The sequence below is a fragment of the Ascaphus truei genome, chromosome 1, assembly GCF_040206685.1.
Source record: "Ascaphus truei isolate aAscTru1 chromosome 1, aAscTru1.hap1, whole genome shotgun sequence".
NCBI lineage: Eukaryota > Metazoa > Chordata > Amphibia > Anura > Ascaphidae > Ascaphus > Ascaphus truei.
This window is the reverse complement of record NC_134483.1, coordinates 296,306,005-296,329,793: the sequence shown is the minus strand read 5'-3', so window position 1 is coordinate 296,329,793 and position 23,789 is coordinate 296,306,005.

Sequence of the window (23,789 nt, the reverse complement as noted above, 5' to 3'; positions counted from 1 at the left end):
TACACCATTTTAATAAAAAATATCACAAAATTCTTCTAAGTCCCTCGGGAAGAGTGAAAGACGCGCACGTTCATTTTCAGAGCTCCTAGACATTCCTATAAGAAGTTAGCCAAAAGTAGCTTCGAAAAACGCTTAGGTTAAGTTTCAGAGTTGCTTCTAATGTACCAAAGCTGGACTTAGACATAATTTCACTCTCACAACATTATGGCTGGTTGGAGACAGTCCGAACCACAAGTACCGGGTCCATGGTTCTGGGCGTATACTGGGGGGACGGGGACGACTCCCATTAACCCCTGACTATACCGGGGATACGCTTATCACAATGCCTTTCTGGTCTGTGCTGAAGCAGGGCATTCTGGCAGCCAAGTGGCTTGACCTTTATTAGTGAACCTGGTTACCCCCTCTCGGAACCACAGACTTAGAAATCGCCAGCTCATATACAGTGCATAAAATATATTTATATAATATATTTATATATATACCCTTATACACCATTTTAATAAAAAATATCACAAAATTCTTCTGTCACTAGGGAAGAGTGAAAGACGCGCACGTTCATTTTCAGAGCTCCTAGACCTTCCTATAAGAAGTTAGCCAAAAAGTAGCTTCGAAAAACGCTTAGGTTAAGTTTCAGAGTTGCTTCTAATGTACCAAAGCTGGACTTAGACATAATTTCACTCTCACAACATTATGGCTGGTTGGAGACAGTCCGAACCACAAGTACCGGGTCCATGGTTCTGGGCGTATACTGGGGGGACGGGGACGACTCCCATTAACCCCTGACTATACCGGGGATACGCTTATCACAATGCCTTTCTGGTCTGTGCTGAAGCAGGGCATTCTGGCAGCCAAGTGGCTTGACCTTTATTAGTGAGCCTGGTTACCCCCTCTCGGAACCACAGACTTAGAAATCGCCAGCTCATATACAGTGCATAAAATATATTTATACAATATATTTATATATATACCCTTATACACCATTTTAATAAAAAATATCACAAAATTCTTCTAAGTCCCTCGGGAAGAGTGAAAGACGCGCACGTTCATTTTCAGAGCTCCTAGACCTTCCTATAAGAAGTTAGCCAAAAGTAGCTTCGAAAAACGCTTAGGTTAAGTTTCAGAGTTGCTTCTAATGTACCAAAGCTGGACTTAGACATAATTTCACTCTCACAACATTATGGCTGGTTGGAGACAGTCCGAACCACAAGTACCGGGTCCATGGTTCTGGGCGTATACTGGGGGGACGGGGACGACTCCCATTAACCCCTGACTATACCGGGGATACGCTTATCACAATGCCTTTCTGGTCTGTGCTGAAGCAGGGCATTCTGGCAGCCAAGTGGCTTGACCTTTATTAGTGAACCTGGTTACCCCCTCTCGGAACCACAGACTTAGAAATCGCCAGCTCATATACAGTGCATAAAATATATTTATATAATATATTTATATATATACCCTTATACACCATTTTAATAAAAAATATCACAAAATTCTTCTGTCACTAGGGAAGAGTGAAAGACGCGCACGTTCATTTTCAGAGCTCCTAGACCTTCCTATAAGAAGTTAGCCAAAAAGTAGCTTCGAAAAACGCTTAGGTTAAGTTTCAGAGTTGCTTCTAATGTACCAAAGCTGGACTTAGACATAATTTCACTCTCACAACATTATGGCTGGTTGGAGACAGTCCGAACCACAAGTACCGGGTCCATGGTTCTGGGCGTATACTGGGGGGACGGGGACGACTCCCATTAACCCCTGACTATACCGGGGATACGCTTATCACAATGCCTTTCTGGTCTGTGCTGAAGCAGGGCATTCTGGCAACCAAGTGGCTTGACCTTTATTAGTGAGCCTGGTTACCCCCTCTCGGAACCACAGACTTAGAAATCGCCAGCTCATATAGAGTGCATAAAATATATTTATATAATATATTTATATATATACCCTTATACACCATTTTAATAATAAATATCACAAAATTCTTCTAAGTCCCTCGGGAAGAGTGAAAGACGCGCACGTTCATTTTCAGAGCTCCTAGACCTTCCTATAAGAAGTTAGCCAAAAAGTAGCTTCGAAAAACGCTTAGGTTAAGTTTCAGAGTTGCTTCTAATGTACCAAAGCTGGACTTAGACATAATTTCACTCTCACAACATTATGGCTGGTTGGAGACAGTCCGAACCACAAGTACCGGGTCCATGGTTCTGGGCGTATACTGGGGGGACGGGGACGACTCCCATTAACCCCTGACTATACCGGGGATACGCTTATCACAATGCCTTTCTGGTCTGTGCTGAAGCAGGGCATTCTGGCAGCCAAGTGGCTTGACTTTTATTAGTGAGCCTGGTTACCCCCTCTCGGAACCACAGACTTAGAAATCGCCAGCTCATATACAGTGCATAAAATATATTTATACAATATATTTATATATATACCCTTATACACCATTTTAATAAAAAATATCACAAAATTCTTCTAAGTCCCTCGGGAAGAGTGAAAGACGCGCACGTTCATTTTCAGAGCTCCTAGACCTTCCTATAAGAAGTTAGCCAAAAGTAGCTTCGAAAAACGCTTAGGTTAAGTTTCAGAGTTGCTTCTAATGTACCAAAGCTGGACTTAGACATAATTTCACTCTCACAACATTATGGCTGGTTGGAGACAGTCCGAACCACAAGTACCGGGTCCATGGTTCTGGGCGTATACTGGGGGGACGGGGACGACTCCCATTAACCCCTGACTATACCGGGGATACGCTTATCACAATGCCTTTCTGGTCTGTGCTGAAGCAGGGCATTCTGGCAGCCAAGTGGCTTGACCTTTATTAGTGAACCTGGTTACCCCCTCTCGGAACCACAGACTTAGAAATCGCCAGCTCATATACAGTGCATAAAATATATTTATATAATATATTTATATATATACCCTTATACACCATTTTAATAAAAAATATCACAAAATTCTTCTGTCACTAGGGAAGAGTGAAAGACGCGCACGTTCATTTTCAGAGCTCCTAGACCTTCCTATAAGAAGTTAGCCAAAAAGTAGCTTCGAAAAACGCTTAGGTTAAGTTTCAGAGTTGCTTCTAATGTACCAAAGCTGGACTTAGACATAATTTCACTCTCACAACATTATGGCTGGTTGGAGACAGTCCGAACCACAAGTACCGGGTCCATGGTTCTGGGCGTATACTGGGGGGACGGGGACGACTCCCATTAACCCCTGACTATACCGGGGATACGCTTATCACAATGCCTTTCTGGTCTGTGCTGAAGCAGGGCATTCTGGCAACCAAGTGGCTTGACCTTTATTAGTGAGCCTGGTTACCCCCTCTCGGAACCACAGACTTAGAAATCGCCAGCTCATATAGAGTGCATAAAATATATTTATATAATATATTTATATATATACCCTTATACACCATTTTAATAATAAATATCACAAAATTCTTCTAAGTCCCTCGGGAAGAGTGAAAGACGCGCACGTTCATTTTCAGAGCTCCTAGACCTTCATATAAGAAGTTAGCCAAAAAGTAGCTTCGAAAAACGCTTAGGTTAAGTTTCAGAGTTGCTTCTAATGTACCAAAGCTGGACTTAGACATAATTTCACTCTCACAACATTATGGCTGGTTGGAGACAGTCCGAACCACAAGTACCGGGTCCATGGTTCTGGGCGTATACTGGGGAGACGGGGACGACTCCCATTAACCCCTGACTATACCGGGGATACGCTTATCACATTGCCTTTCTGGTCTGTGCTGAAGCAGGGCATTCTGGCAGCCAAGTGGCTTGACCTTTATTAGTGAGCCTGGTTACCCCCTCTCGGAACCACAGACTTAGAAATCGCCAGCTCATATACAGTGCATAAAATATATTTATACAATATATTTATATATATACCCTTATACACCATTTTAATAAAAAATATCACAAAATTCTTCTAAGTCCCTCGGGAAGAGTGAAAGACGCGCACGTTCATTTTCAGAGTTCCTAGACCTTCCTATAAGAAGTTAGCCAAAAGTAGCTTCGAAAAACGCTTAGGTTAAGTTTCAGAGTTGCTTCTAATGTACCAAAGCTGGACTTAGACATCATTTCACTCTCACAACATTATGGCTGGTTGGAGACAGTCCGAACCACAAGTACCGGGTCCATGGTTCTTGGCGTATACTGGGGGGGACGGGGGGGACTCCCATTAACCCCTGACTATACCGGGGATACGCTTATCACAATGCCTTTCTGGTCTGTGCTGAAGCAGGGCATTCTGGCAGCCAAGTGGCTTGACCTTTATTAGTGAGCCTGGTTACCCCCTCTCGGAACCACAGACTTAGAAATCGCCAGCTCATATACAGTGCATAAAATACAGTGCATAAAATATATTTATATATATACCCTTATACACCATTTTAATAATAAATATCACAAAATTCTTCTAAGTCCCTCGGGAAGAGTGAAAGACGCGCACGTTCATTTTCAGAGCTCCTAGACCTTCCTATAAGAAGTTAGCCAAAAATTAGCTTCGAAAAACGCTTAGGTTAAGTTTCAGAGTTGCTTCTAATGTACCAAAGCTGGACTTAGACATAATTTCACTCTCACAACATTATGGCTGGTTGGAGACAGTCCGAACCACAAGTACCGGGTCCATGGTTCTGGGCGTATACTGGGGGGACGGGGACGACTCCCATTAACCCCTGACTATACCGGGGATACGCTTATCACAATGCCTTTCTGGTCTGTGCTGAAGCAGGGCATTCTGGCAGCCAAGTGGCTTGACCTTTATTAGTGAGCCTGGTTACCCCCTCTCGGAACCACAGACTTAGAAATCGCCAGCTCATATACAGTGCATAAAATATATTTATACAATATATTTATATATATACCCTTATACACCATTTTAATAAAAAATATCACAAAATTCTTCTAAGTCCCTCGGGAAGAGTGAAAGACGCGCACGTTCATTTTCAGAGCTCCTAGACCTTCCTATAAGAAGTTAGCCAAAAGTAGCTTCGAAAAACGCTTAGGTTAAGTTTCAGAGTTGCTTCTAATGTACCAAAGCTGGACTTAGACATAATTTCACTCTCACAACATTATGGCTGGTTGGAGACAGTCCGAACCACAAGTACCGGGTCCATGGTTCTGGGCGTATACTGGGGGGACGGGGACGACTCCCATTAACCCCTGACTATACCGGGGATACGCTTATCACAATGCCTTTCTGGTCTGTGCTGAAGCAGGGCATTCTGGCAGCCAAGTGGCTTGACCTTTATTAGTGAACCTGGTTACCCCCTCTCGGAACCACAGACTTAGAAATCGCCAGCTCCAGCTCATATACAGTGCATAAAATATATTTATATAATATATTTATATATATACCCTTATACACCATTTTAATAAAAAATATCACAAAATTCTTCTGTCACTAGGGAAGAGTGAAAGACGCGCACGTTCATTTTCAGAGCTCCTAGACCTTCCTATAAGAAGTTAGCCAAAAAGTAGCTTCGAAAAACGCTTAGGTTAAGTTTCAGAGTTGCTTCTAATGTACCAAAGCTGGACTTAGACATAATTTCACTCTCACAACATTATGGCTGGTTGGAGACAGTCCGAACCACAAGTACCGGGTCCATGGTTCTGGGCGTATACTGGGGGGACGGGGACGACTCCCATTAACCCCTGACTATACCGGGGATACGCTTATCACAATGCCTTTCTGGTCGGTGCTGAAGCAGGGCATTCTGGCAACCAAGTGGCTTGACCTTTATTAGTGAGCCTGGTTACCCCCTCTCGGAAGCACAGACTTAGAAATCGCCAGCTCATATAGAGTGCATAAAATATATTTATATAATATATTTATATATATACCCTTATACACCATTTTAATAATAAATATCACAAAATTCTTCTAAGTCCCTCGGGAAGAGTGAAAGACGCGCACGTTCATTTTCAGAGCTCCTAGACCTTCCTATAAGAAGTTAGCCAAAAAGTAGCTTCGAAAAACGCTTAGGTTAAGTTTCAGAGTTGCTTCTAATGTACCAAAGCTGGACTTAGACATAATTTCACTCTCACAACATTATGGCTGGTTGGAGACAGTCCTAACCACAAGTACCGGGTCCATGGTTCTGGGCGTATACTGGGGGGACGGGGACGACTCCCATTAACCCCTGACTATACCGGGGATACGCTTATCACAATGCCTTTCTGGTCTGTGCTGAAGCAGGGCATTCTGGCAGCCAAGTGGCTTGACCTTTATTAGTGAGCCTGGTTACCCCCTCTCGGAACCACAGACTTAGAAATCGCCAGCTCATATACAGTGCATAAAATATATTTATACAATATATTTATATATATACCCTTATACACCATTTTAATAAAAAATATCACAAAATTCTTCTGTCACTAGGGAAGAGTGAAAGACGCGCACGTTCATTTTCAGAGCTCCTAGACCTTCCTATAAGAAGTTAGCCAAAAAGTAGCTTCGAAAAACGCTTAGGTTAAGTTTCAGAGTTGCTTCTAATGTACCAAAGCTGGACTTAGACATAATTTCACTCTCACAACATTATGGCTGGTTGGAGACAGTCCGAACCACAAGTACCGGGTCCATGGTTCTGGGCGTATACTGGGGGGACGGGGACGACTCCCATTAACCCCTGACTATACCGGGGATACGCTTATCACAATGCCTTTCTGGTCTGTGCTGAAGCAGGGCATTCTGGCAACCAAGTGGCTTGACCTTTATTAGTGAGCCTGGTTACCCCCTCTCGGAACCACAGACTTAGAAATCGCCAGCTCATATAGAGTGCATAAAATATATTTATATAATATATTTATATATATACCCTTATACACCATTTTAATAATAAATATCACAAAATTCTTCTAAGTCCCTCGGGAAGAGTGAAAGACGCGCACGTTCATTTTCAGAGCTCCTAGACCTTCCTATAAGAAGTTAGCCAAAAAGTAGCTTCGAAAAACGCTTAGGTTAAGTTTCAGAGTTGCTTCTAATGTACCAAAGCTGGACTTAGACATAATTTCACTCTCACAACATTATGGCTGGTTGGAGACAGTCCGAACCACAAGTACCGGGTCCATGGTTCTGGGCGTATACTGGGGGGACGGGGACGACTCCCATTAACCCCTGACTATACCGGGGATACGCTTATCACATTGCCTTTCTGGTCTGTGCTGAAGCAGGGCATTCTGGCAGCCAAGTGGCTTGACCTTTATTAGTGAGCCTGGTTACCCCCTCTCGGAACCACAGACTTAGAAATCGCCAGCTCATATACAGTGCATAAAATATATTTATACAATATATTTATATATATACCCTTATACACCATTTTAATAAAAAATATCACAAAATTCTTCTAAGTCCCTCGGGAAGAGTGAAAGACGCGCACGTTCATTTTCAGAGTTCCTAGACCTTCCTATAAGAAGTTAGCCAAAAGTAGCTTCGAAAAACGCTTAGGTTAAGTTTCAGAGTTGCTTCTAATGTACCAAAGCTGGACTTAGACATCATTTCACTCTCACAACATTATGGCTGGTTGGAGACAGTCCGAACCACAAGTACCGGGTCCATGGTTCTTGGCGTATACTGGGGGGGACGGGGACGACTCCCATTAACCCCTGACTATACCGGGGATACGCTTATCACAATGCCTTTCTGGTCTGTGCTGAAGCAGGGCATTCTGGCAGCCAAGTGGCTTGACCTTTATTAGTGAGCCTGGTTACCCCCTCTCGGAACCACAGACTTAGAAATCGCCAGCTCATATACAGTGCATAAAATACAGTGCATAAAATATATTTATATATATACCCTTATACACCATTTTAATAATAAATATCACAAAATTCTTCTAAGTCCCTCGGGAAGAGTGAAAGACGCGCACGTTCATTTTCAGAGCTCCTAGACCTTCCTATAAGAAGTTAGCCAAAAATTAGCTTCGAAAAACGCTTAGGTTAAGTTTCAGAGTTGCTTCTAATGTACCAAAGCTGGACTTAGACATAATTTCACTCTCACAACATTATGGCTGGTTGGAGACAGTCCGAACCACAAGTACCGGGTCCATGGTTCTGGGCGTATACTGGGGGGACGGGGACGACTCCCATTAACCCCTGACTATACCGGGGATACGCTTATCACAATGCCTTTCTGGTCTGTGCTGAAGCAGGGCATTCTGGCAGCCAAGTGGCTTGACCTTTATTAGTGAGCCTGGTTACCCCCTCTCGGAACCACAGACTTAGAAATCGCCAGCTCATATACAGTGCATAAAATATATTTATACAATATATTTATATATATACCCTTATACACCATTTTAATAAAAAATATCACAAAATTCTTCTAAGTCCCTCGGGAAGAGTGAAAGACGCGCACGTTCATTTTCAGAGCTCCTAGACCTTCCTATAAGAAGTTAGCCAAAAGTAGCTTCGAAAAACGCTTAGGTTAAGTTTCAGAGTTGCTTCTAATGTACCAAAGCTGGACTTAGACATAATTTCACTCTCACAACATTATGGCTGGTTGGAGACAGTCCGAACCACAAGTACCGGGTCCATGGTTCTGGGCGTATACTGGGGGGACGGGGACGACTCCCATTAACCCCTGACTATACCGGGGATACGCTTATCACAATGCCTTTCTGGTCTGTGCTGAAGCAGGGCATTCTGGCAGCCAAGTGGCTTGACCTTTATTAGTGAACCTGGTTACCCCCTCTCGGAACCACAGACTTAGAAATCGCCAGCTCATATACAGTGCATAAAATATATTTATATAATATATTTATATATATACCCTTATACACCATTTTAATAAAAAATATCACAAAATTCTTCTGTCACTAGGGAAGAGTGAAAGACGCGCACGTTCATTTTCAGAGCTCCTAGACCTTCCTATAAGAAGTTAGCCAAAAAGTAGCTTCGAAAAACGCTTAGGTTAAGTTTCAGAGTTGCTTCTAATGTACCAAAGCTGGACTTAGACATAATTTCACTCTCACAACATTATGGCTGGTTGGAGACAGTCCGAACCACAAGTACCGGGTCCATGGTTCTGGGCGTGTACTGGGGGGACGGGGACGACTCCCATTAACCCCTGACTATACCGGGGATACGCTTATCACAATGCCTTTCTGGTCGGTGCTGAAGCAGGGCATTCTGGCAACCAAGTGGCTTGACCTTTATTAGTGAGCCTGGTTACCCCCTCTCGGAAGCACAGACTTAGAAATCGCCAGCTCATATAGAGTGCATAAAATATATTTATATAATATATTTATATATATACCCTTATACACCATTTTAATAATAAATATCACAAAATTCTTCTAAGTCCCTCGGGAAGAGTGAAAGACGCGCACGTTCATTTTCAGAGCTCCTAGACCTTCCTATAAGAAGTTAGCCAAAAAGTAGCTTCGAAAAACGCTTAGGTTAAGTTTCAGAGTTGCTTCTAATGTACCAAAGCTGGACTTAGACATAATTTCACTCTCACAACATTATGGCTGGTTGGAGACAGTCCTAACCACAAGTACCGGGTCCATGGTTCTGGGCGTATTCTGGGGGGACGGGGACGACTCCCATTAACCCCTGACTATACCGGGGATACGCTTATCACAATGCCTTTCTGGTCTGTGCTGAAGCAGGGCATTCTGGCAGCCAAGTGGCTTGACCTTTATTAGTGAGCCTGGTTACCCCCTCTCGGAACCACAGACTTAGAAATCGCCAGCTCATATACAGTGCATAAAATACAGTGCATAAAATATATTTATATATATACCCTTATACACCATTTTAATAAAAAATATCACAAATTTCTTCTAAGTCCCTCGGGAAGAGTGAAAGACGCGCACGTTCATTTTCAGAGCTCCTAGACCTTCCTATAAGAAGTAAGCCAAAAAGTAGCTTCGAAAAACGCTTAGGATAAGTTTCAGAGTTGCTTCTAATGTACCAAAGCTGGACTTAGACATAATTTCACTCTCACAACATTATGGCTCTTTGGAGACAGTCCGAACCACAAGTACCGTGTCCATGGTTCTGGGCGTATACTGGGGGGACGGGGACGACTCCCATTAACCCCTGACTATACCGGGGATACGCTTATCACAATGCCTTTCTGGTCTGTGCTGAAGCAGGGCATTCTGGCAGCCAAGTGGCTTGACCTTTATTAGTGAGCCTGGTTACCCCCTCTCGGAACCACAGACTTAGAAATCGCCAGCTCATATACAGTGCATAAAATATATTTATATAATATATTTATATATATACCCTTATACACCATTTTAATAAAAAATATCACAAAATTCTTCTAAGTCCCTCGGGAAGAGTGACAGACGCGCACGTTCATTTTCAGAGCTCCTAGACCTTCCTATAAGAAGTTAGCCAAAAAGTAGCTTCGAAAAACGCTTAGGTTAAGTTTCAGAGTTGCTTCTAATGTACCAAAGTTGGACTTAGACATAATTTCACTCTCACAACATTATGGCTGGTTGGAGACAGTCCGAACCACAAGTACCGTGTCCATGGTTCTGGGCGTATACTGGGGGGACGGGGACGACTCCCATTAACCCCTGACTATACCGGGGATACGCTTATCACAATGCCTTTCTGGTCTGTGCTGAAGCAGGGCATTCTGGCAACCAAGTGGCTTGACCTTTATTAGTGAGCCTGGTTACCCCCTCTCGGAACCACAGACTTAGAAATCGCCAGCTCATATAGAGTGCATAAAATATATTTATATAATATATTTATATATATACCCTTATACACCATTTTAATAATAAATATCACAAAATTCTTCTAAGTCCCTCGGGAAGAGTGAAAGACGCGCACGTTCATTTTCAGAGCTCCTAGACCTTCCTATAAGAAGTTAGCCAAAAAGTAGCTTCGAAAAACGCTTAGGTTAAGTTTCAGAGTTGCTTCTAATGTACCAAAGCTGGACTTAGACATAATTTCACTCTCACAACATTATGGCTGGTTGGAGACAGTCCGAACCACAAGTACCGGGTCCATGGTTCTGGGCGTATACTGGGGGGACGGGGACGACTCCCATTAACCCCTGACTATACCTGGGATACGCTAATCACAATGCCTTTCTGGTCTGTGCTGAAGCAGGGCATTCTGGCAGCCAAGTGGCTTGACCTTTATTAGTGAGCCTGGTTACCCCCTCTCGGAACCACAGACTTAGAAATCGCCAGCTCATATACAGTGCATAAAATATATTTATACAATATATTTATATATATACCCTTATACACCATTTTAATAAAAAATATCACAAAATTCTTCTAAGTCCCTCGGGAAGAGTGAAAGACGCGCACGTTCATTTTCAGAGCTCCTAGACCTTCCTATAAGAAGTTAGCCAAAAGTAGCTTCGAAAAACGCTTAGGTTAAGTTTCAGAGTTGCTTCTAATGTACCAAAGCTGGACTTAGACATCATTTCACTCTCACAACATTATGGCTGGTTGGAGACAGTCCGAACCACAAGTACCGGGTCCATGGTTCTTGGCGTATACTGGGGGGGACGGGGACGACTCCCATTAACCCCTGACTATACCGGGGATACGCTTATCACAATGCCTTTCTGGTCTGTGCTGAAGCAGGGCATTCTGGCAGCCAAGTGGCTTGACCTTTATTAGTGAGCCTGGTTACCCCCTCTCGGAACCACAGACTTAGAAATCGCCAGCTCATATACAGTGCATAAAATACAGTGCATAAAATATATTTATATATATACCCTTATACACCATTTTAATAAAAAATATCACAAATTTCTTCTAAGTCCCTCGGGAAGAGTGAAAGACGCGCACGTTCATTTTCAGAGCTCCTAGACCTTCCTATAAGAAGTTAGCCAAAAGTAGCTTCGAAAAACGCTTAGGTTAAGTTTCAGAGTTGCTTCTAATGTACCAAAGCTGGACTTAGACATAATTTCACTCTCACAACATTATGGCTGGTTGGAGACAGTCCGAACCACAAGTACCGGGTCCATGGTTCTGGGCGTATACTGGGGGGACGGGGACGACTCCCATTAACCCCTGACTATACCGGGGATACGCTTATCACAATGCCTTTCTGGTCTGTGCTGAAGCAGGGCATTCTGGCAGCCAAGTGGCTTGACCTTTATTAGTGAGCCTGGTTACCCCCTCTCGGAACCACAGACTTAGAAATCGCCAGCTCATATACAGTGCATAAAATATATTTATATAATATATTTATATATATACCCTTATACACCATTTTAATAAAAAATATCACAAAATTCTTCTAAGTCCCTCGGGAAGAGTGACAGACGCGCACGTTCATTTTCAGAGCTCCTAGACCTTCCTATAAGAAGTTAGCCAAAAAGTAGCTTCGAAAAACGCTTAGGATAAGTTTCAGAGTTGCTTCTAATGTACCAAAGCTGGACTTAGACATAATTTCACTCTCACAACATTATGGCTCTTTGGAGACAGTCCTAACCACAAGTACCGTGTCCATGGTTCTGGGCGTATACTGGGGGGACGGGGACGACTCCCATTAACCCCTGACTATACCGGGGATACGCTTATCACAATGCCTTTCTGGTCTGTGCTGAAGCAGGGCATTCTGGCAGCCAAGTGGCTTGACCTTTATTAGTGAGCCTGGTTACCCCCTCTCGGAACCACAGACTTAGAAATCGCCAGCTCATATACAGTGCATAAAATATATTTATATAATATATTTATATATATACCCTTATACACCATTTTAATAAAAAATATCACAAAATTCTTCTAAGTCCCTCGGGAAGAGTGACAGACGCGCACGTTCATTTTCAGAGCTCCTAGACCTTCCTATAAGAAGTTAGCCAAAAAGTAGCTTCGAAAAACGCTTAGGTTAAGTTTCAGAGTTGCTTCTAATGTACCAAAGCTGGACTTAGACATAATTTCACTCTCACAACATTATGGCTGGTTGGAGACAGTCCGAACCACAAGTACCGGGTCCATGGTTCTGGGCGTATACTGGGGGGACGGGGACGACTCCCATTAACCCCTGACTATACCGGGGATACGCTTATAACAATGCCTTTCTGGTCTGTGCTGAAGCAGGGCATTCTGGCAGCCAAGTGGCTTGACCTTTATTAGTGAGCCTGGTTACCCCCTCTCGGAACCACAGACTTAGAAATCGCCAGCTCATATACAGTGCATAAAATATATTTATATAATATATTTATATATATACCCTTATACACCATTTTAATAAAAAATATCACAAAATTCTTCTAAGTCCCTCGGGAAGAGTGACAGACGCGCACGTTCATTTTCAGAGCTCCTAGACCTTCCTATAAGAAGTTAGCCAAAAAAAGCTTCGAAAAACGCTTAGGTAAAGTTTCAGAGTTGCTTCTAATGTACCAAAGCTGGACTTAGACATAATTTCACTCTCACAACATTATGGCTGGTTGGAGACAGTCCGAACCACAAGTACCGGGTCCATGGTTCTGGGCGTATACTGGGGGGACGGGGACGACTCCCATTAACCCCTGACTATACCGGGGGATACGCTTATCACAATGCCTTTCTGGTCTGTGCTGAAGCAGGGCATTCTGGCAGCCAAGTGGCTTGACCTTTATTAGTGAGCCTGGTTACCCCCTCTCGGAACCACAGACTTAGAAATCGCCAGCTCATATACAGTGCATAAAATATATTTATATAATATATTTATATATATACCCTTATACACCATTTTAATAAAAAATATCACAAAATTCTTCTAAGTCCCTCGGGAAGAGTGACAGATGCGCACGTTCATTTTCAGAGCTCCTAGACCTTCCTATAAGAAGTTAGCCAAAAAGTAGCTTCGAAAAACGCTTAGGTTAAGTTTCAGAGTTGCTTCTAATGTACCAAAGTTGGACTTAGACATAATTTCACTCTCACAACATTATGGCTGGTTGGAGACAGTCCGAACCACAAGTACCGTGTCCATGGTTCTGGGCGTATACTGGGGGGACGGGGACGACTCCCATTAACCCCTGACTATACCGGGGATATGCTTATCACAATGCCTTTCTGGTCTGTGCTGAAGCAGGGCATTCTGGCAGCCAAGTGGCTTGACCTTTATTAGTGAGCCTGGTTACCCCCTCTCGGAACCACAGACTTAGAAATCGCCAGCTCATATACAGTGCATAAAATATATTTATATATATACCCTTATACACCATTTTAATAAAAAATATCACAAAATTCTTCTAAGTCCCTCGGGAAGAGTGAAAGACGCGCACGTTCATTTTCAGAGCTCCTAGACCTTCATATAAGAAGTTAGCCAAAAAGTAGTTTCGAAAAACGCTTAGGTTAAGTTTCAGAGTTGCTTCTAATGTACCAAAGCTGGACTTAGACATAATTTCACTCTCACAACATTATGGCTGGTTGGAGACAGTCCGAACCACAAGTACCGGGTCCATGGTTCTGGGCGTATACTGGGGGGACGGGGACGACTCCCATTAACCCCTGACTATACCGGGGATACGCTTATCACAATGCCTTTCTGGTCTGTGCTGAAGCAGGGCATTCTGGCAGCCAAGTGGCTTGACCTTTATTAGTGAGCCTGGTTAAACCCTCTCGGAACCACAGACTTAGAAATCGCCAGCTCATATACAGTGCATAAAATATATTTATATATATACCCTTATACACCATTTTAATAAAAAATATCACAAAATTCTTCTAAGTCCCTCGGGAAGAGTGAAAGATGCGCACGTTCATTTTCAGAGCTCCTAGACCTTCCTATAAGAAGTTAGCCAAAAGTAGCTTCGAAAAACGCTTAGGTTAAGTTTCAGAGTTGCTTCTAATGTACCAAAGCTGGACTTAGACATAATTTCACTCTCACAACATTATGGCTGGTTGGAGACAGTCCGAACCACAAGTACCGGGTCCATGGTTCTGGGCGTATACTGGGGGGACGGGGACGACTCCCATTAACCCCTGACTATACCGGGGATACGCTTATCACAATGCATTTCTGGTCTGTGCTGAAGCAGGGCATTCTGGCAGCCAAGTGGCTTGACCTTTATTAGTGAGCCTGGTTACCCCCTCTCGGAACCACAGACTTAGAAATCGCAAGCTCATATACAGTGCATAAAATATATTTATATAATATATTTATATATATACCCTTATACACCATTTTAATAAAAAATATAACAAAATTCTTCTAAGTCCCTCGGGAAGAGTGACAGACGCACACGTTCATTTTCAGAGCTCCTAGACCTTCCTATAAGAAGTTAGCCAAAAAGTAGCTTCGAAAAACGCTTAGGTTAAGTTTCAGAGTTGCTTCTAATGTACCAAAGCTGGACTTAGACATAATTTCACTCTCACAACATTATGGCTGGTTGGAGACAGTCCGAACCACAAGTACCGTGTCCATGGTTCTGGGCGTATACTGGGGGGACGGGGACGACTCCCATTAACCCCTGACTATACCGGGGATACGCTTATCACAATGCCTTTCTGGTCTGTGCTGAAGCAGGGCATTCTGGCAGCCAAGTGGCTTGACCTTTATTAGTGAGCCTGGTTACCCCCTCTCGGAACCACAGACTTAGAAATCGCCAGCTCATATACAGTGCATAAAATATATTTATATAATATATTTATATATATACCCTTATACACCATTTTAATAAAAAATATCACAAAATTCTTCTACAGTAAGTCCCTCGGGAAGAGTGAAAGACGCGCACGTTCATTTTCAGAGCTCCTAGACCTTCTTATAAGAAGTTAGCCAAAAGTAGCTTCGAAAAACGCTTAGGTTAAGTTTCAGAGTTGCTTCTAATGTACCAAAGCTGGACTTAGACATAATTTCACTCTCACAACATTATGGCTGGTTGGAGACAGTCCGAACCACAAGTACCGGGTCCATGGTTCTGGGCGTATACTGGGGGGACGGGGACGACTCCCATTAACCCCTGACTATACCGGGGATACGCTTATCACAATGCCTTTCTGGTCTGTGCTGAAGCAGGGCATTCTGGCAGCCAAGTGGCTTGACCTTTATTAGTGAGCCTGGTTACCCCCTCTCGGAACCACAGACTTAGAAATCGCCAGCTCATATACAGTGCATAAAATATATTTATATATATACCCTTATACACCATTTTAATAAAAAATGTCACAAAATTCTTCTAAGTCCATTGGGAAGAGTGAAAGACGCGCACGTTCATTTTCAGAGCTCCTAGACCTTCCTATAAGAAGTTAGCCAAAAAGTAGCTTCGAAAAACGCTTAGGTTAAGTTTCAGAGATGCTTCTAATGTACCAAAGCTGGACTTAGACATAATTTCACTCTCACAACATTATGGCTGGTTGGAGACAGTCCGAACCACAAGTACCGGGTCCATGGTTCTGGGCGTATACTGGGGGGACGGGGACGACTCCCATTAACCCCTGACTATACCGGGGATACGCTTATCACAATGCCTTTCTGGTCTGTGCTGAAGCAGGGCATTCTGGCAGCCAAGTGGCTTGACCTTTATTAGTGAGCCTGGTTACCCCCTCTCGGAACCACAGACTTAGAAATCGCCAGCTCATATACAGTGCATAAAATATATTTATATAATATATTTATATATATACCCTTATACACCATTTTAATAAAAAATATCACAAAATTCTTCTAAGTCCCTCGGGAAGAGTGAAAGACGCGCACGTTCATTTTCAGAGCTCCTAGACCTTCTTATAAGAAGTTAGCCAAAAGTAGCTTCGAAAAACGCTTAGGTTAAGTTTCAGAGTTGCTTCTAATGTACCAAAGCTGGACTTAGACATAATTTCACTCTCACAACATTATGGCGGGTTGGAGACAGTCCGAACCACAAGTACCGGGTCCATGGTTCTGGGCGTATACTGGGGGGACGGGGACGACTCCCATTAAACCCTGACTATACCGGGGATACGCTTATCACAATGCCTTTCTGGTCTGTGCTGAAGCAGGGCATTCTGGCAGCCAAGTGCTTGACCTTTATTAGTGAGCCTGGTTACCCCCTCTCGGAACCACAGACTTAGAAATCGCCAGCTCATATACAGTGCATAAAATATATTTATATAATATATTTATATATATATACCCTTATACACCATTTTAATAAAAAATATCACAAAATTCTTCTAAGACCCTCGGGAAGAGTGACAGACGCGCACGTTCATTTTCAGAGCTCCTAGACCTTCCTATAAGAAGTTAGCCAAAAAGTAGCTTCGAAAAACGCTTAGGTTAAGTTTCAGAGTTGCTTCTAATGTACCAAAGCTGGACTTAGACATAATTTCACTCTCACAACATTATGGCTGGTTGGAGACAGTCCGAACCACAAGTACCGGGTCCATGGTTCTGGGCGTATACTGGGGGGACGGGGACGACTCCCATTAACCCCTGACTATACCGGGGATACGCTTATCACAATGCCTTTCTGGTCTGTGCTGAAGCAGGGCATTCTGGCAGCCAAGTGGCTTGACCATTATTAGTGAGCCTGGTTAAACCCTCTCGAAACCACAGACTTAGAAATCGCCAGCTCATATACAGTGCATAAAATATATTTATATATATACCCTTATACACCATTTTAATAAAAAATATCACAAAATTCTTCTAAGTCCCTCGGGAAGAGTGAAAGACGCGCACGTTCATTTTCAGAGCTCCTAGACCTTCCTATAAGAAGTTAGCCAAAAGTAGCTTCGAAAAACGCTTAGGTTAAGTTTCAGAGTTGCTTCTAATGTACCAAAGCTGGACTTAGACATAATTTCACTCTCACAACATTATGGCTGGTTGGAGACAGTCCGAATCACAAGTACCGGGTCCATGGTTCTGGGCGTATACTGGGGGGACGGGGACGACTCCCATTAACCCCTGACTATACCGGGGATACGCTTATCACAATGCCTTTCTGGTCTGTGCTGAAGCAGGGCATTCTGGCAGCCAAGTGGCTTGACCTTTATTAGTGAGCCTGGTTACCCCCTCTCGGAACCACAGACTTAGAAATCGCCAGCTCATATACAGTGCATAAAATATATTTATATAATATATTTATATATATACCCTTATACACCATTTTAATAAAAAATATCACAAAATTCTTCTAAGTCCCTCGGGAAGAGTGACAGACGCGCACGTTCATTTTCAGAGCTCCTAGACCTTCTTATAAGAAGTTAGCCAAAAGTAGCTTCGAAAAACGCTTAGGTTAAGTTTCAGAGTTGCTTCTAATGTACCAAAGCTGGACTTAGACATAATTTCACTCTCACAACATTATGGCTGGTTGGAGACAGTCCGAACCACAAGTACCGGGTCCATGGTTCTGGGCGTATACTGGGGGGACGGGGACGACTCCCATTAACCCCTGACTATACCGGGGATACGCTTATCACAATGCCTTTCTGGTCTGTGCTGAAGCAGGGCATTCTGGCAGCCAAGTGGCTTGACCTTTATTAGTGAGCCTGGTTACCCCCTCTCGGAACCACAGACTTAGAAATCGCCAGCTCATATACAGTGCATAAAATATATTTATATAATATATTTATATATATATACCCTTATACACCATTTTAATAAAAAATATCACAAAATTCTTCTAAGACCCTCGGGAAGAGTGACAGACGCGCACGTTCATTTTCAGAGCTCCTAGACCTTCCTATAAGAAGTTAGCCAAAAAGTAGCTTCGAAAAACGCTTAGGTTAAGTTTCAGAGTTGCTTCTAATGTACCAAAGCTGGACTTAGACATAATTTCACTCTCACAACATTATGGCTGGTTGGAGACAGTCCGAACCACAAGTACCGTGTCCATGGTTCTGGGCGTATACTGGGGGGACGGGGACGACTCCCATTAACCCCTGACTATACCGGGGATACGCTTATCACAATGCCTTTATGGTCTGTGCTGAAGCAGGGCATTCTGGCAGCCAAGTGGCTTGACCTTTATTAGTGAGCCTGGTTACCCCCTCTCGGAACCACAGACTTAGAAATCGCCAGCTCATATACAGTGCATAAAATATATTTATATAATATATTTATATATATACCCTTATACATCATTTTAATAAAAAATATCACAAAATTCTTCTAAGTCCCTCGGGAAGAGTGAAAGACGCGCACGTTCATTTTCAGAGCTCCTAGACCTTCCTATAAGAAGTTAGCCAAAAAGTAGCTTCGAAAAACGCTTAGGTTAAGTTTCAGAGTTGCTTCTAATGTACCAAAGCTGGACTTAGACATAATTTCACTCTCACAACATTATGGCTGGTTGGAGACAGTCCGAACAACAAGTACCGGGTCCATGGCTCTGGGCGTATACTGGTGGGACGGGGACGACTCCCATTAACCCCTGACTATACCGGGGATACGCTTATCACAATGCCTTTCTGGTCTGTGCTGAAGCAGGGCATTCTGTCAGCCAAGTGGCTTGACCTTTATTAGTGAGCCTGGTTACCCCCTCTCGGAACCACAGACTTAGAAATCGCCAGCTCATATACAGTGCATAAAATATATTTATATATATACCCTTATACACCATTTTAATAAAAAATATCACAAAATTCTTCTAAGTCCCTCGGGAAGAGTGAAAGACGCGCACGTTCATTTTCAGAGCTCCTAGACCTTCCTATAAGAAGTTAGCCAAAAAGTAGCTTCGAAAAACGCTTAGGTTAAGTTTCAGAGTTGCTTCTAATGTACCAAAGCTGGACTTAGACATAATTTCACTCTCACAACATTATGGCTGGTTGGAGACAGTCCGAACCACAAGTACCGGGTCCATGGTTCTGGGCGTATACTGGGGGGACGGGGACGACTCCCATTAACCCCTGACTATACCGGGGATACGCTTATCACAATGCCTTTCTGGTCTGTGCTGAAGCAGGGCATTCTGGCAGCCAAGTGGCTTGACCTTTATTAGTGAGCCTGGTTACCCCCTCTCGGAACCACAGACTTAGAAATCGCCAGCTCATATACAGTGCATAAAATATATTTATATAATATATTTATATAAATACCCTTATACACCATTTTAATAAAAAATATCACAAAATTCTTCTAAGTCCCTCGGGAAGAGTGACAGACGCGCACGTTCATTTTCAGAGCTCCTAGACCTTCCTATAAGAAGTTAGCCAAAAGTAGCTTCGAAAAACGCTTAGGTTAAGTTTCAGAGTTGCTTCTAATGTACCAAAGCTGGACTTAGACATCATTTCACTCTCACAACATTATGGCTGGTTGGAGACAGTCCGAACCACAAGTACCGGGTCCATGGTTCTGGGCGTATACTGGGGGGACGGGGACGACTCCCATTAACCCCTGACTATACCGGGGATACGCTTATCACAATGCCTTTCTGGTCTGTGCTGAAGCAGGGCATTCTGGCAGCCAAGTGGCTTGACCTTTATTAGTGAGCCTGGTTACCCCCTCTCGGAACCACAGATTTAGAAATCGCCAGCTCATATACAGTGCATAAAATATATTTATATAATATATTTATATAAATACCCTTATACACCATTTTAATAAAAAATATCACAAAATTCTTCTAAGTCCCTCGGGAAGAGTGACAGACGCGCACGTTCATTTTCAGAGCTCCTAGACCTTCCTATAAGAAGTTAGCCAAAAAGTAGCTTCGAAAAACGCTTAGGTTAAGTTTCAGAGTTGCTTCTAATGTACCAAAGCTGGACTTAGACATAATTTCACTCTCACAACATTATGGCTCTTTGGAGACAGTCCGAACCACAAGTACCGTGTCCATGGTTCTGGGCGTATACTGGGGGGACGGGGACGACTCCCATTAACCCCTGACTATACCGGGGATACGCTTATCACAATGCCTTTCTGGTCTGTGCTGAAGCAGGGCATTCTGGCAGCCAAGTGGCTTGACCTTTATTAGTGAGCCTGGTTACCCCCTCTCGGAACCACAGACTTAGAAATCGCCAGCTCATATACAGTGCATAAAATATATTTATATAATATATTTATATATATATACCCTTATACACCATTTTAATAAAAAATATCACAAAATTCTTCTAAGTCCCTCGGGAAGAATGAAAGACGCGCACGTTCATTTTCAGAGCTCCTAGACCTTCCTATAAGAAGTTAGCCAAAAGTAGCTTCGAAAAACGCTTAGGTTAAGTTTCAGAGTTGCTTCTAATGTACCAAAGCTGGACTTAGACATCATTTCACTCTCACAACATTATGGCTGGTTGGAGACAGTCCGAACCACAAGTACCGGGTCCATGGTTCTGGGCGTATACTGGGGGGACGGGGACGACTCCCATTAACCCCTGACTATACCGGGGATACGCTTATCACAATGCCTTTCTGGTCTGTGCTGAAGCAGGGCATTCTGGCAGCCAAGTGGCTTGACCTTTATTAGTGAGCCTGGTTACCCCCTCTCGGAACCACAGACTTAGAAATCGCCAGCTCATATACAGTGCATAAAATATATTTATATAATATATTTATATATATACCCTTATACACCATTTTAATAAAAAATATCACAAAATTCTTCTAAGTCCCTCGGGAAGAGTGACAGACGCGCACGTTCATTTTCAGAGCTCCTAGACCTTCCTATAAGAAGTTAGCCAAAAAGTAGCTTCGAAAAACGCTTAGGTTAAGTTTCAGAGTTGCTTCTAATGTACCAAAGCTGGACTTAGACATAATTTCACTCTCACAACATTATGGCTGGTTGGAGACAGTCCGAACCACAAGTACCGGGTCCATGGCTCTGGGCGTATACTGGGGGGACGGGGACGACTCTCATTAACCCCTGACTATACCGGGGATACGCTTATCACAATGCCTTTCTGGTCTGTGCTGAAGCAGGGCATTCTGGCAGCCAAGTGGCTTGACCTTTATTAGTGAGCCTGGTTAAACCCTCTCGGAACCACAGACTTAGAAATCGCCAGCTCATATACAGTGCATAAAATATATTTATATAATATATTTATATATATACCCTTATACACCATTTTAATAAAAAATATCACAAAATTCTTCTAAGTCCCTCGGGAAGAGTGAAAGACGCGCACGTTCATTTTCAGAGCTCCTAGACCTTCTTATAAGAAGTTAGCCAAAAGTAGCTTCGAAAAACGCTTAGGTTAAGTTTCAGAGTTGCTTCTAATGTACCAAAGCTGGACTTAGACATAATTTCACTCTCACAACATTATGGCTGGTTGGAGACAGTCCGAACCACAAGTACCGGGTCCATGGTTCTGGGCGTATACTGGGGGGACGGGGACGACTCCCATTAACCCCTGACTATACCGGGGATACGCTTATCACAATGCCTTTCTGGTCTGTGCTGAAGCAGGGCATTCTGGCAGCCAAGTGGCTTGACCTTTATTAGTGAGCCTGGTTACCCCCTCTCGGAACCACAGACTTAGAAATCGCCAGCTCATATACAGTGCATAAAATATATTTATATAATATATTTATATATATATACCCTTATACACCATTTTAATAAAAAATATCACAAAATTCTTCTAAGACCCTCGGGAAGAGTGACAGACGCGCACGTTCATTTTCAGAGCTCCTAGACCTTCCTATAAGAAGTTAGCCAAAAAGTAGCTTCGAAAAACGCTTAGGTTAAGTTTCAGAGTTGCTTCTAATGTACCAAAGCTGGACTTAGACATAATTTCACTCTCACAACATTATGGCTGGTTGGAGACAGTCCGAACCACAAGTACCGGGTCCATGGTTCTGGGCGTATACTGGGGGGACGGGGACGACTCCCATTAACCCCTGACTATACCGGGGATACGCTTATCACAATGCCTTTCTGGTCTGTGCTGAAGCAGGGCATTCTGGCAGCCAAGTGGCTTGACCTTTATTAGTGAGCCTGGTTACCCCCTCTCGGAACCACAGACTTAGAAATCGCCAGCTCATATACAGTGCATAAAATATATTTATATAATATATTTATATATACCCTTATACACCATTTTAATAAAAAATATCACAAAATTCTTCTAAGTCCCTCGGGAAGAGTGACAGACGCGCACGTTCATTTTCAGAGCTCCTAGACCTTCCTATAAGAAGTTAGCCAAAAAAAAGCTTCGAAAAACGCTTAGGTTAAGTTTCAGAGTTGCTTCTAATGTACCAAAGCTGGACTTAGACATAATTTCACTCTCACAACATTATGGCTGGTTGGAGACAGTCCGAACCACAAGTACCGTGTCCATGGTTCTGGGCGTATACTGGGGGGACGGGGACGACTCCCATTAACCCCTGACTATACCGGGGATACGCTTATCACAATGCCTTTATGGTCTGTGCTGAAGCAGGGCATTCTGGCAGCCAAGTGGCTTGACCTTTATTAGTGAGCCTGGTTACCCCCTCTCGGAACCACAGACTTAGAAATCGCCAGCTCATATACAGTGCATAAAATATATTTATATAATATATTTATATATATACCCTTATACATCATTTTAATAAAAAATATCACAAAATTCTTCTAAGTCCCTCGGGAAGAGTGAAAGACGCGCACGTTCATTTTCAGAGCTCCTAGACCTTCCTATAAGAAGTTAGCCAAAAAGTAGCTTCGAAAAACGCTTAGGTTAAGTTTCAGAGTTGCTTCTAATGTACCAAAGCTGGACTTAGACATAATTTCACTCTCACAACATTATGGCTGGTTGGAGACAGTCCGAACCACAAGTACCGGGTCCATGGCTCTGGGCGTATACTGGTGGGACGGGGACGACTCCCATTAACCCCTGACTATACCGGGGATACGCTTATCACAATGCCATTCCGGTCTGTGCTGAAGCAGGGCATTCTGGCAGCCAAGTGGCTTGACCTTTATTAGTGAGCCTGGTTACCCCCTCTCGGAACCACAGACTTAGAAATCGCCAGCTC